This window comes from Microcebus murinus, chromosome 2 (assembly GCF_040939455.1).
Source record: "Microcebus murinus isolate Inina chromosome 2, M.murinus_Inina_mat1.0, whole genome shotgun sequence".
In the NCBI taxonomy this organism is placed as follows: Eukaryota; Metazoa; Chordata; class Mammalia; order Primates; family Cheirogaleidae; genus Microcebus; species Microcebus murinus.
The window spans coordinates 44,940,720-44,956,055 of record NC_134105.1 but is presented as its reverse complement, the minus strand read 5'-3'; the positions used below and the strand labels follow the sequence as shown (position 1 = coordinate 44,956,055).

At 44.0% G+C, this 15,336-nt stretch overlaps 1 protein-coding gene across 2 annotated transcripts in view; it reads left to right on the top strand.

Annotated features, from left to right (window-relative positions):
- Positions 1-1,610: 1,610 nt before the first annotated feature.
- DAB1 (DAB adaptor protein 1) overlaps positions 1,611-15,336 on the top strand; it is a 1,133,708-nt gene continuing 1,119,982 nt past the window's right edge. Inside the window, exon 1 of one of the 2 annotated variants that reach the window (XM_075998696.1) lies at positions 1,611-1,858. The gene's annotated coding sequence lies outside the window, so the exon portion shown is untranslated. The remainder of the gene's footprint in view (positions 1,859-15,336) is intronic. The other variant, XM_075998701.1, reaches the window with a different exon arrangement.

Sequence of the window (15,336 nt, the reverse complement as noted above, 5' to 3'; positions counted from 1 at the left end):
CAGAGGCTCCTGGAGGACCTGGCAGTGGGGGATGGTGAAGATGGAATTAACAGTCATTTAGCACCTTAGGTACCTTCCTTGTCTCATTTCATCTTCACAATAATTTTGTGAGAATATATATCGCTGTGGTTGTGGAGATCAGGGACAGGAAAGGGACCTTTATTCAGTACCATGAGAGCCTCTAATTGGTTCCTCTGCTCCCAATCATGCCCCCTCCAGTCCATTGTCTGTACAGCAGCTGCAGTGAGCTTTTGTGAATGAAAATCACTCCAATCTTCTAAGAGTCACATCCCTACTTAACTCTAAAACTCCAAAGTTAGAATCAAGTCTAATTACCTTACTGACCTTCCCCCATAAGACCTGACTCCTTCTTGGATGTCCCCACCTCACCTGTACTACTAGCTCACCCTACATTCCAGCCACACTTACTTCCTTGTGCTTCTCAAACATGTTTAACTCATTCCTGCCTCAGGGTCTTTGCCCTTTCTGCCCCCTCTACCTCCAATAACTGCCTCCTCATACAGATCTGGGGTCAATTGCCATGGCCTCAAAGGGCCCTTTCCCGACTACTCAGACTGAGGTCCTCCCGCACGTCATTTGAATTTTGGTCAATGGCGATTACTGGTATCCAACAGTTTCTTGCTGATTTACTTGTTTATTTTCTGTGTCTTTTCACTAGAGAGCAAGTTCCAGGAGAATAAAGATCACTTCTATGAGGTATGTTCTACCTCACTCCATAAAATAGAGGTTGGCACATAGCAAGCACACAAAAAATATTTATTGAATGAGTAAGTTGTTACTGCCCTATAATTATCCGAAGAAGGGCAGGCCTGCGTCTGACGAAGGAAGAAAAGCCCTACCACTTGCTATTAGTTATTAAATGTCAAGCTCTGTGCTTATCTCATGTGATTCTCATAATTCTATGAGTCCCACCTGGTTCCCGTTTTGTAGATGAGGCATGGAGGCGCAATCATTCGGTGATTTGCTAAGGCTGCACAGCTGCAGCTGGAACCCTAGTCTACCTGCTCCAGGGCTGCAGAGCGCAGCACCCGGCCTGTCCCCTGCGATGTGCAGCGCGGGTGCAGCGTCGCTCGCAGGCCACCACCTTGCCCCGCACTGCCCACGGGGCGGATTTGACTGTGAGGTGTGCAGAAATGTGTCTCCAGGCTTTATGTACATGCAAGAGAGTGTGTATCTGCTGCTGCAAAATCTTGCGCGTGTGAAGACTCCACGGAGGAGAAGGCTGTGCAGAAACCCGTGCAGGCCAAGACCCCAGAGGCAGGTCGGAGAGGCTGCCCCTAATAAATCATTATTGCTTGACCTGAAGTCCAGCCCTCCCGGGATAGCAGACACCGAGAACTGCAGAAGGCCAGGACGGCAGAATGGCTGCAAGTTGCAGGCCTCGCTGTGACTGTGGCGGGGAGGGAGCCTGCGCGTGGGTGCTGAGGTCCTTCTCCCCTCAGAGCTCGAGTTCTGGCTAGGTCGTGCCTTCGCTGTGAGCGCCCGCATTCTGCACTAGGTGGCGAAGTGCTGAGGGGCTCCCCTATTCGGGGGAATGCGGTAGTGATGTATAAGGTATGAAAGATGTGGCCTGCAGAGAGCCGGCACTATCTCTACTGCTGCTGCTGCTGTTGCCGCTACTGCCGCTGCCGCCGCCACTACCGCTGCCAGCGCAGCCGCTGGGAGTGAGCATCCCCTCTCCGGGATACCCAGCTCCACGGCATCTCCCGCGCGCGCCCTGGCCCCACGGGGACCTGCCAGCCCCAGGGAACAAAAGCGGAGCCCGTTCGCCCTCTCCTGCAGCCAGAGGATGAGTCAAGAGGGCTGAGCGGAGAGTGTGGTCCTCGGCAGCTGGAAGGTAGGAGAAGGTATTGCGCCCGCCCGCCGCGGCGTGGGAGGCTCGGGCTGGGCGCGGGGGCCCATCCGTCCCGTGGGCACTGCCCAGCAAGGTGGTGGCCTGCGACGCCGCGCCCATACTGCCCACCGCGGGCCGGGCGCCGCGCTCCCGCAGCCCCGAGGGAGCCCCCTGGGTGGGAATTGGAGGCCGCGGGGGAAAGTGTGGAGCTCGAAGCCCGCAGTGGCGGCTGCGGAGGGCAGCTCGCCGCACTTGGCGGCGCGCATCTCGCCGCGAGGAGCGGGCAGGCGGCGGCTGCGGTGTGCTCAAAGTTTTGGGTGGCGCGCGAAGGCGCAGGCGAGGGCCACCGCGCACGGCCGCGCAAGTTGTGACAGGAGTGCCAGGGCGACCCTCGGGGCCCCCCACCCGGACTCGTCGGAGACGGGGACGACTTTTGCTCCCAGCCACCGAGAGCCTAGGCCGAGTTGACGCGCAGCCATTTAACCCTTCCCTGGCCAGGGAAACAACTTCATCGGTGTCAGCAACTGGACTCGGGCTGCCTGGGCAGCGTCCAGGCTCAGTCGTTCTGAGATCTTGCGCATTTCCCCGCTCGTTCCGCGTTTTTTTCTTTTTTTTTCCTTTTTCCTTTTCTGCCAACTTCTGTATCCAGAAAGCAGGCAAGCTTGCCAGGGGTCTCTCTCCCAGTCTGCAGTTTTACCTCTCCCGCCATCCGGACGCATATTTTCTCTCTGCCCCTTCAGCTGGGCTGTTTGATGCTGCCTTGAAAAATGAGATGATTAATCAATTAGGTTAGTGGCCAATTAGGCATAACCTTGTAGGAAAATAATTATGCCCGGCTCTCTGGGCTTTCGCTGGTGATGAGGTGGGAATCCAGCCCAGGTGGAGTGGCTGTTCCAGAAAGATAGGGCTGATCAGGGAATTTCTGGGAATTTAAGATTAAAAAGATTCAAATGTGTGGTGGTGGCGGTCGTGGCAGTGCAGTAGGGGCGTGTGTGCGCCCGCGTGTGTATGTCAATTTTTGCCAAGAAAATTAACCCTTAGCAGCGCAGTCTGGGTGGACTTCGCAGGCAGCATGTTTTGAACAGCTCAGAAAAGGTGTGTCCCTTGGCTTGCCGGGCCTCCTCCCCTGGTCTCGGAGGGGCTCTCTCCTCTAAGTCGCCTCACGGTGGCTGTGCTGCTGCTCCGGGAGGCTGAGTTCGGAAGAATGCATTTCAGTTTCATGTCTGAGGAATCGCTCCGTACAGACCGAGGTTCCTGCACTGTGCCTTCTGAGGACGCACATTTTCCCTGATCGTGTTAAATAAAGCGCTTATTAAATGGGTGCAAAAGGGACGCAATCCGTTTCCAGTGCTGGGAAGTTCTGCTGCAGAGCGGAGCTTCCTTTTTCTTTTCGGAATGACTGGCGGGGTTTGGCGCTGCAGTGTTACAATACAGCCATATTAGAAAGGTCTTCAGAGCCCTGAGCCCCCCCACCACTGCAGCCCCGTCTCCAACACGCGCCCCCGCTCACATCCTTCTTGCGGGCAACGTGCGGTGGATCTCAAGCGTGCACCGTGTGCATTTGTAAGCCTTTCTGTCTCTATTTTAAGCTGCTTCTATCTGTTTATACCTCTGGACGCTCGATAGTAGATTTCTGTTCGGAAAGCAAAAACCTAGAGGTATTCCCAGGGCAGAGAAATTTTTGCAACAGGTCCTGGGTCTAGGTTTTCTGATGATGGATCTCCCTGGCATTTAGCGACCTGGGGCCCCAGTCTCTCCACCAGTGACCTGACTGGGGTTGGACCCGGAGGTCTCTGAAATCCCCCGCAGTGCTGACATTAGCTGGTTCTGAATTTTATGGCTTTTCTTCCTTTCTGAGCTGAGCGGGAGGAGTAGCTGAGCAGTGCAATGTGACAGCGGCAGTGCCCCTCACTCCCAGTGGAGAGGGATGGGGCTGGCTGGGGCTTATTAGCAAATAGGAATTTCCCGGCTGGAAGGCTGCCTAGTGATACTGGTGTCCAGGGACAATTAACAGCCATAGGCTCCACCCGCCTCCCTTAAAATGAAGGGCCACCATTCAGCACTTTCTCTTTGACAAGATTTTTTTTTTTTTTCTTGAAACTGGATGCAGCTAGTCACCTTACAGTGACCACATTTGTTGGTCAGACTCTGGTGCTAGCAAAAGCCTTGATCCTTTTCTAAAAGTGAATCTTTTTTATATAGTGGGAAGGGATATAAGGGAGGACAGAGGAGAAGAAAGGAGCGAAGGAAGAGGGGCAGCAGTAAGAGACATCCAGGGAGACAGAGATAGCTTGCTTCAGACTTCAAATACAGCCAGACAGCAGGGAGGGTGGAGGAGAGACAAGGAGAGGAGGGGAGGAAGAACAGAGAGGGAGATACTAGTACCAAGAGGGAGAGAGCAGAGCCCACCTGAGACAAGACCTGTCTCATCCTCTGGCTTGGAAAAAATGTGAAGGAAAATCTCACAATGCCCAATACTGGTTCCAGATAGACTTGCCAGGAACTCGGCTTTGACATAATCAGACAATTACTTACAAAATAAATGTTGCACTGCAGAAAGCCATGAACTGTTTCTCGTTTCTTCCTTGACTGGAGACTCCAGTTGCTGGTGTGGGGTGGGAAGCGGGAGAGATGTTTGCTTAGCAGGCGTGCTTGCTGTCACCCGGCAGGGTGCTCTTGCTGGGTCCTGTTGGGCACTCCATTTGGACAGGGCAGGCATCTGAACAGCTTTGGAGGAGGTGTTCCTTTGTTTTTAAATCTGTCTTCTGTAGAATGGACAACTGTTTAAGAAGTACATTATTTATTTATTTAACCTTGGGGGGGAAAAATAAAAATGAATGATAGTAAATGCACTTACGTGCCACTTAGAACCAGCAGTGATGGAAAAAGGATTTCAATTCATTTTCCCCTTTCCAGCCTCCTCACTCCCATTCCAGACCATCCTCAGAGCCTCCCAACTCATCTCCTGGCCTCCGGTATGGGCCCTTCCACAGCTGTGACACGATCTTTCTAAAACACGGCTTTGATCATGTTACTCCCAGATCAAAAACATAAAGTGCTCCCTGTCGCCTAAGGCATATTATTCAAATTCCTGACCACAGACTTCAAGGCCTTTCACAGCCTGGCCTTCTCTCTCCCTCCTAATGTGCTCGTGACACAACTCACACACACAGACACACACACACATACATACACAGCATCATACACATCCTCACAGGCATGCAGTACCCCCACACCCCCACATCTATACATTGACACACAGCCTCACGTGCACCCTCACATATACACATGCACACTATACTCACACACACACCTACAAATTCACACCACACCTAATGCACCACACACACCTTTCACTTACACTTTTCACATATACATTAACACGCATGCCCTCATACACATGCACACAGCATCACACACATAGTACCCCTGATACCCATACTCTTTACACATTCACACTCTAATATACATAGCATCAAACACACCCTCACACACTACACTCACACCTATACACCTATATACTTAGACATATGCCACACAGCCTCACACACATGGACACATGCTACACTCACACCCACATGCTTACACATACACTTGCACCACACCTGTGCATCACACATTTCTTTCATACTTTGCAGGTGCTACTCTCCCCCTCCCCCATTTGGAAAATACATTCCTATTTCTTTGTCTCATGAACTCATCCATTAGGTTCCCGATCTCAAAAGTGACATCCACTCAGAGGTCCCTTTCTCCTACGAAGCGCATGTTCCCTCAGTACTCTTTACACAGTTCTCTTGAAGTACTACGTTATAAGTCTCTATGTGTTTGTCTCTCCCAGTAGGCTGTGAGTTCCTTCCAAGCAGGGGCTAATTCATTCCCCTATTCAATCCCAGGGTGTAACACAGTCCTTCACACAAAGGTGTATGATTGACGTTTAGTGACTACATTCATTTTGAGAGCTTCTAAAGGATGGTTAACATCTTTGACATCTTTTCTCTTATTTCTTATTTTATCTTACTGTATTTTTTTGTTTATAGTGGTAATACAAGCTTTTTAGAAATTCAAATGATACAGAAGTGTATAAGGTAAAAAGTGACAATCCCTTCCCCCACCCTACCTAAATACCCTCTATGTTTAATGCACGTTATTAAACATTGACATTGCTCCTTGACCTTTACTTTATGTCATATTTCCCTAACTAGATGATATGTAGGGACCAAACAATATATATGTATATATAACCTCTTAATGTCTAATATGTCTAATGTAGTGTCATACATATGGGATATGTCCAGCAACCATGGAATAAATGAACATAGAGGCTTTCTTTTTTTCAAATAACTAGGGAGTTGGGTTTACTTTTAAATAAGCCCAACTAGTATTAGTGTTCTAGTTATTTTTAAAATTACATTAAATAAGTTGTTTTACTAATCTTTATAGTAGCCCTGTCTGATTGGTGTTATAATCCTTATTTATACTGGATTTATTTATATTATATAATATATATTAATATATGATATATAAATATATGATATATTAATATAATATAAATAAACAAATTAATATATTATTTTATATATTAATACATTATACAATATTAATATATAATGTTAATATATTAATATATATTATATTAATATATAATATATTATATATAATATATTTATATTATATATCCTTATTTATTGGTGTTATAATCCTTGGTGTTATATCCTAGGTAAAGAAAGCTAGGCTTTAAGAGGTTATATAAATTGGCCAGGTCAGAAAGGGAATGCACAGTAGGGTTTGGATTCAAACTCAGATCTCCTTCATTTTTGTGCCTCTGCTCTTTCTGCTTTACTCTTTAGGTGGGTCTGTAGGTACCTAGAGGCAAAGCATCTAACTCAGCTTTATTTGCCCAGTATCTGCTCAGAGCTTAGGAGTTTACTGAGCCCTTAGCCCACTTCTTCACAGTTACCCTTCCAACAAGGTGACATTATCCTTTTACAGATGAGAAATAGAGGCACATGTGGAAGTTAATGTGATTTGGCCAAGTCCCTACAGCCAGGAAGAAGTGGAAAGTGTTGAACCCAGGGCTTTTGGCCCTGGGTTAGATATGAGAATCTGTCCCAGAAAGGAACAGAGCAACTTCTGCTTGCACTTTTGTCCAGTGACTTGAAGGGGCAGGTGGAGGTTGCTTCCTGGGGAGGGGGAGGCTTTGCTGCCCCTGATGTCTGGGGACTGCAGCACTGGCAGGGTCCACGTTTTCTGAGGCAATTGCATTAAGAGATCCCTCTGTTCCCCAGTCCCATTCATTTGCATGTCTGATGTCTTGTTAGAGTCAGAACCATGGACAGAGAGTCTGTCACTAGAGACTTTGGTGAGCAATTGTGGATATAGTTCGTGGTTCTGCAGGTGTGCTGCAGAACCTCATGGGATGGCTAGAAACTGTGGAGTTGGGATACTTTGTCAGTGAGGAAGTGGGTACTAGAGACTTCCAGAGCTTGGCTTTAGGAGTATCTGCCTTCTGGGTATCGTAGTGCATTTACAGCTGCTATTTATTGAGGACTTGCTATAAGTCAGGCACTGGATTGTGTTATGATCCTCACGTTATCCTCATCTAGAACAATGCCTGGCACAATAAATATCAGTGAAGTATTTTCTGAGTTTTGAATGAGTAGAGAAGGAAACCAAGGATCAGAGACATTGAGTAACTTTTCCTAGCTCACATAGCTAGTGCATTTCAGAGCTTGGATATAAACTCAAGTCCTTCTGACTCTAGAGACTGTACTCTTTGACCATTCTGTGCTTCTTCTGGATTGGTAATCCTGGCCAAGTGATGTAATAGAGCTTGAACTTGCAGAACCTTTTGTCCAATTCCTTTATTTAAGAGAGGGAAATGTTTACTATGTGCAAGGTGCTGCTCTAAACACTTTAGATGCATTAACTTGTTTTCATCTTCCACAAAGAAGGAATAAGAAGTACAGCTAAATAGTAGAGCTGGGATTTGAACACAGGTAGTCTGTGGTGTTTGCCACTAGATTATATAATCTGGGACCTGTGTAAGATCCTAGAGTTACTTAGTAGTTGAACTGTCCTTGTCATTGTTGATGCTTTCAGAGTAGCTATTTTTACTGAGGGTCTACTTGAATTTATGGGCACTTTTCATATGCTATTCCATTAATTCTCAAAACAATCCCAAATTTCCATAAAAGGAAACAGAAGCTCAATGAAGTTAAATGAGTGTTTAGAGTAACAATGCCTAGTGAGAATAGGACTGGGGTTGGGATGCTGTGTGTCTGGTCTTAGCATCGTTTTCATTTTCTTTCTCCAGACTCTTTTTTCACGGATCCTTTGTTGCTCTTAAAATCCCACAAAGCATGGAAGATGAAACTTTTCTTGTTTTTCTTTTTTTCATTATTAACCCAATGCTCAGAAAGGATCATTGTCTAGAAAGACACAATATTTATATTTTGGGGACCTGAGTTTTTTCTTCCATTCCACTATTAGGCTATGAAGGGTTACCTGATGGTTCTTTCAATTCCCCAGTAATGGAATAATTTTATTACCTGCCATGTTTCCTAGTATGGTGATGGGAACAGTAATGTTGCAGTCCTTGTGATTTTAACCTCCACTAAGTGAACAAAAGGCACTTTGTGAAAGAGAGAGAGTGTTCCTCAGATTAAAATAAACTACCTTGGGCCACTGTGTGGCATTGGTTGATTTGGGCAAGGAAGTGATCATTACTTGGTGACATTTGGGCTCTTTCCTTGTTGGCAATAGTGCAAGAATCCTATATCATTAATGGTTGTTCATTTGGGGTTTAAAAAGTGGCCATATTGCAGAGGACTGGAGACCCAGTGCCATCTGACAACCTTTCAATGCACATGTGATTCCCATCTCAAAGGGGGCAGGCAAAATTAAAGATGAATGCTAAATAAAGAATTCATTTGTATTCATGGGCTTTTAATAAATAAAAATGATTTTTTTTCCTGATATGAGTACTGAGCCATAGGTCTTGAGACTTCTTGTTTACTTAACATGTAGCATACAGCTTCTTATTTCAAAATGACCATTTTTTCCCCCATTTTTCAAAGCTTGAGCTTAGATCTTTAGTGACATTTTTTCTCTAAGCAAATATTTACAGTCAAGATGGAGAGTGGCAGGAAGGAGGGTTTAAAATGAAAATGTTACGAAACTGAAGTTTACATCTGAGTGCAACACATGGTGTCACCATGGACAGAGTACTAAGAACTCACAATATTTGTCAATTTGTAGAATTTGAAGAAACCAAGCTGTTTTCGTTTGTTAATGTTAACTCTAAAGATCACATTTCTATAAGTGCATCACGGTGACCGTTTCTACTTTCTGTCTATTTGGTTTTATTATGGTCATGGAACTTCAGCCATTTGCTTATACTTTTTTTTTCTTCTTCTCTAGATGAGGTGAACTGTTTCAGGGTTAGTCCCCCATATTTATTTCTACCTCCATATTTTTACCTATGCTGTTCTTCTTGCCTGGAACATGCTCCTTTTTCAAATCTCCTCCAAATCCAATAGTCTCCTAAAGGCAAGGTAAGATACCATGTCCTAAGAATCTTCTTAGTTGATTCCATTCAATATTGATCATCACTGACATTGGTTGTTTTTATCAGTTATGATACAAGTTATAAAAAATACAGAAGTATAGAAAAATATAAGGGGTTAGTAAGTACTTGAAATTTCAGTTCTTTGTGTTATTTATAATTCAGTGATCCTTTTTTCATTCATTTTTTCTAGAGATATATATACACATACACTAGCATATGTAGATGGATATAATTTTATATACTCTGCCTTATATATGCTCTTTATTTGTTATCCTGGACTTCTATTTTTTTTAATGTAGCTTTAAAAAAAATTTGTTTACAAACTAACAATCTAGATGCCTTTTGTGTCTTCTAAGCTCCTATAACCATTCACACTTACATATATTCACACATATACTTATACATGCAGGAATTTTTGTCATTGGTTTAAAAATAAGATCATATGTACATTTTTTGCCTATTGATTTTTGTTGATTAAAACACCATGGAAAGCTATTCCCTTTCTTTCCCAGCCCTTCCTGAGTCAGTTGGTAGATATAAGTCATGTTCTTCAATGGCTGTATAATTTTTAATGGAATGAATATACCATATATTTTCAATCATTTCCCTACTGATAGGCATTGATTTTTGTTCACTAGTCTTTATAAACAATGCTGAAATAAGAATACTTATACATTTATCATTTTTTATTGATGCTTTAACTTTTATGGGTAGATTCCCAAAAGTAATATTTCTGAGTCAAAGGATATGTGCTTTTTAAAGTTTTTATAGATAGTACTCTATTGCTTTCCAAAGAGAATGTAATAATTCACAATTTTATGAGTATGTGAAGTAACATTTTCCCCATATCCTTGCCAGCAATACATTTTATCATTCTCTTTTACTTTTGCTCACCTGATAGGTAAGACATGCTATCTCACTGGTATTTTATTTTGTACTTTCTTGATGTCTGCCATGGAGGAGCATCTTTTCACAATTATTGGGAAAAGATTTGGATTTGCCTCTCAGTGGACAGATAATTAATCAACTTTGACTGTTTTTCTTTCAATAGTTTTTCTTTTTCTTATTTTTTAAAGGCTCCTTTTATATTCTAGTTAGTAATTTTTTATTTTATCTATATTGCCTATGATTTCCCTCCCTAGAAGTTTGATCTAGTGTTATAATGGTCTCTTTATTTGTCTATGCCCAAACTGGAGCAGGAGTTACTGTGATTCATCTCTGGGATATCACATCTAGGGCAAGGCCTTACAAAGTATAGGCATAAAATAAATGTAACACTGACTACATGTGTGATATCCAAACGTATTTTTTTATTTTTAACAATTTAAAAATTTTTTAAAAAGTAAAAAAAAAAAAGAAAGAAAAAAAAGTCTCCATTTTCATTATTGATATATATGAATTATACTATTTCAAATGAATGGTTTTGTCAATGATTCTTTTTTTTAATTTATTTTATTTTTTTTATTTTAGTGTATAATGGGAGTACAAGTGTTAAGGTTACTTATATTGCCCATGCCCCCTCCCCCCTCGAGTAAGAGCTTCAAGCATGTCCATCCCCCAAACGTTGCACATCTTACTTGTTGTGGTTGTATATACCCGTCCCTTCCTCCCCCCTCCCACCCTCCCAACACCCGATAAATGTTACTCCTATATGTCCACTTAGGTGTTGATCCGTTAATACCAATTTGCTGGTGAGTACATGCGGTGCTGGTTTTTCCATTCTTGAGATACTTCACTTAGCAGAATGGGTTCCAGCTGTATCCAGGAATCTACAAGAGGTGTCATATCACCGTTGTTTCTTAAAGCTGAATAGTACTCCATGGTATACATATACCACATTTTATTAGTCCACTCATGAATTGATGGGCACTTGGGTTGTTTCCATAGCTTTGCAATTATGAATTGTGCTGCTTTAAACATTTGAGTGCAGGTGTCTTTTTCATAAAGTGACTTTTGATCTTTTGGGTAGATGCCCAGTAGTGGAATTGCTGGATCAAATGGTAGATCTACTTGTATCGCTTTGAGGTATCTCCATATTGCTTTCCACAGAGGTTGAACTGGTATGCAGTCCCACCAGCAGTGTAGGCATGTTCCTCTCTCTCTGTATCCATGCCAGCATTTGTTGTTTGGGGACTTTTTGATAAAGGCCATTCTCATTGGAGTTAAGTGATATCTTATTGTGGTTTTGATTTGCATTTCCCTGATGATTAGAGATGTTGAACATTTTTTCATATGTTTGTTGGCCATTATTCTGTCTTCTTTTGAGAAGTTTCTATTCATGTCCTTTGCCCATTTTTTGATAGGGTTTTTTGATTTTTCCTTGCTGATTTTCCTGAGTTATAAATAGATTCTAGTTATCAGTCCTTTATCAGATGTGTAGCTTGCAAAAATTTTCTCCCATTCTGTGGGTTGTCTGTTTGCTCTCTTGACTGTTTCTTTGGCTATGCAGAAGCTTTTTAATTTCATTAGATCACATTTGTTTATTTTTGTTGCTGTTGTGATTGCCTTTGGGGTCTTCTTCATAAATTCTTTGCCTAGGCCAATGTCCTTGCAGGGTAGATGTGTTTCTTGAAGGCAGCAGATACTTGGCTTGTATTTTTTTATCCATTCAGCCAGCCTATGTCTCTTGAGTGGAGACTTCAAGCCATTCATATTTATTGAGATAACTGATAGGTGGGGAAGATTTCTGTTATGTTTGGTTGAACTTTGTGGCTTTGTTTTCTCTCTTGAGCCATTGTAGTGTCTGGGCTTTGATCTTTAGCTTTGAGTAGATTTACATTTGTGAGTGTTTATTGTGCTGATCTGTGGGTAACACTGTTTTGAGTACTTCTTGAAGGGCTGGTCTTGTCTTGGTGAATTCCCTCAGTCTTTGCTTATCTGAGAATGTCTTGATTTCTCCTTCATATACAAAACTTAGTTTTGCAGGGAATAAGATTCTAGACTGAGCATTGTTTGGTTTCAGAAGAGAGTGAATGGGGGCCCAGTCTCTCCTTGCTTGTAAAGTTTCAGTAGAGAAGTCTGGTGTTATTCGAATTGGCTTTCCCTTGTACGTTACTTGCTTCTTTCATCTTACAGCTCTTACAAGGGCCTCTTTAGTTGATATTTTGGTCAGTGTGATGACTGTATGTCGTGACGTCTTCCTGCTTGCATTGAATCTCCCAGGGGTCCTCTGAGCTTCTTGAATTTATATATCGAGATTTTTAGCAAGGCCTGGGAAATTTTCCTCTATTATGTCTTCAAATAGCTTGTCCAATCCTTGAGTGTTGTCTTCTTCCCCTTCTGGCAACCCTATGACCCTCACATTAGGTTTCTTCACATAATCCCATATTTCTTGTAGGCTTTGCTCTTTTCTCTTGTTTCTCTGCTCTATCTCTGTGACTGATTTATTTAATTGGAAGGTGTTATCTTCAATCTCTGAGATTCTTTCTTCTGTTTGATCTACCCTGTTCTTGAGGCTTTTCACTGAATTTTGTAGTTCCCTGAATTGATTCTTCATTTCCAGGAGTTCGGTTAAACTTTTCTTCATTGTATCGATTTCTTTAGTGAACTTTTGTTCTAGGTCCTGGAGGCTTTTTGTGGTTTCTTTGTATTGGCTATTGAGTTGTTCTTGCAGGTCATTGAATTTTCTTATGATCCACATTCGGAATTCCTCTTCTGTCATTTTGGTTGCCTGATTTTGGTTGGTGTCCATTTCTAAGGGGCTGGGGCTCCTCTTTGGGGGTGTGGTTTCTGTTTGGTTCTTCATATTTCTGGAGTTCCTTTGATGATTTCTTCCCATGTCAATAAGTTGTTGCTTCTTTCCTTTAGGTTTTCGTTTGGGTATTCACACGCCTTGTTTAGTTTCTGAGCCGTTAGGTGGTGTCTGTGGGTGAGATTCGACCACTCCCTGTATAATGAGTCAGTAGGTGCCGTGAAGAGGGTGTGCAGGGTGTCTTCCTTGTCAGTAGGTGGTGCTTGCTTGGAGGAACAGGCTACGCTGTTGTTTTTGTGACCTGTGACCAGCTCTTGTTCCTCTAGAGAGGCACTCTAGTGCCTCAGGTTGTCGGTGGGGCCCTGGGACTTCCAGTTGTGTCCTTTTCTCCCTTTCATTGAGGGCTGGTCTGGGAGTGAGTCTGGGTGGAGCTGGGCTGGGTAAGCCTGCCCTCAGGCACCACCAATACCGTTAGCAGGGTTCAAAGTTCTGTTTTCTGCTTCAGGGAAAAGCTGACAGGGAGGGGCTGGAATGGCCCCGCTCAGCCAGAAAGTCTGGGTGTGGGGGTGGGGCTGTCTGAGACCCGCAGTCTGGAGCGGGCCTCGCTTCTTTCCACCCTCCCCAACTCCATGGCTACTCCTGGGCCTCTGCCAGCAGGCCAGACCTCACGCCACTGGGCCTCCCCTGGCTGTGATGCCGGCAGGGAGGTTCCCTGCTCAGGAACGACACCTGGGCTGGGTGCACGGCCTCCTTTTGGGAGGAGGGTTGCCCTCTAGGACGCTGATCTGCCCCTGAAGGCACACACACCTCAGTAGGCTATTCGCATATATCCCTTCTGCGTCCTGGGCAATTGGAGACCTGGGTGCACGGGGTCTGGTCTGCAGGTCTGACCTCTGGGTCCCAGAGTTCAAACTATATCCCCACCAGGGAGAGAAGTGCTGGTCCCAATTCACCCACGGTGAGCCCAAGCTGGCTCTATGTCTCTCAGCCTCAGGGTCTGCCCCGTTCTCCTGGGATCACCGGGCCAGCAGCTCCTGGGAGGGCTGGCGGGTAGGGAGCTCACAGTCTGAGTTCCCCTCAGTCAGCTGTAGGGCCCCAAAAGGGAAGGTCCCGTTCCCTGGAGGTGCCTCCGGCTGGTGGCTATACTGTCTCTCTAGGCAGCCGCGGATAGGGTTGGGGGAGGGGAGAATGAGGCAATATGGCACCTGCCCTGCGGCTCAGGTCTATGCACAGGGAAGTGCTCTGTGGGAGTTGGGAGCCTGGTGCCGCGTCTGCTACAGGCTTACTTCTCACTGGTGGTGGCCGTCTCTGGGATGGTGTCCTCAGGTCTTTCCAGCCCCTGGGGCGCCCACCAGCAGTCCAAGATGCAAGGGAAGGGAGAGTTAATCTCTCCACCTACCATTGCTGCTGGTCTCCAGGCTGTTCCAGAGGTCTCTGCTTCCAGTTCTCCTCCACAACCTCCTCCCATGGAGTCTCCCATGGTCTCAGGTACCCCTCCTTCCGACCCTCATCTGATGTATGCTCATCTTCTTGCTTCTTTCTTCTAATTTCTGCTAGAATCTGTCTTTTCTGTCGAGACACTCTGTCTGGCGGTGTTTCTCGTCCGCCATATTGATTCAGATCCCCCAAATGTATTTTCTTTAACAGTGAATTGTAGGAACTAATTTATGTGGTTATCTCATGGACTAAGATGTTTCAAATAAGTAAAGTTTCAAGATGACTAATATTCTGGAAATATTCATAAGTGAATTACATACTTTTCTGCATTTTAAAAGAATATGACTCAGAAATATCATTGAAAACATCCAATATTGTGTTGCATTATATATTTGATATTCTTAAGGGCTATTTAGAGATGCAAGATTGTTTGCTTTTCTATATGTAAGTAGCCTTAGACATATGGAGGTATGGATTTCAAATTCTCATCTCTTTATGGATTTAAAATTCTCATATCTATTTTTATAATTTTATAGTCTCCTTCACTGTCAGATTGTGCTAATATGTCTTAATATTATCAGCTTATCTGTCTTTGAAAATGGTTCTCTTTCTATCCATCTTTGTATTGGATATGGACTATTATGTTAGGAACCATGGTCATTGGAGATGTGGATATGATAAAGGTCAATAACCACCAAGTCCTGGCCTGGGTGTCCTTTGTATGAATAAAGTGCATGAGCTTCCAGTGAAAATATAGCTGCTAGGTCTTTTTTATTTCTATCTTTT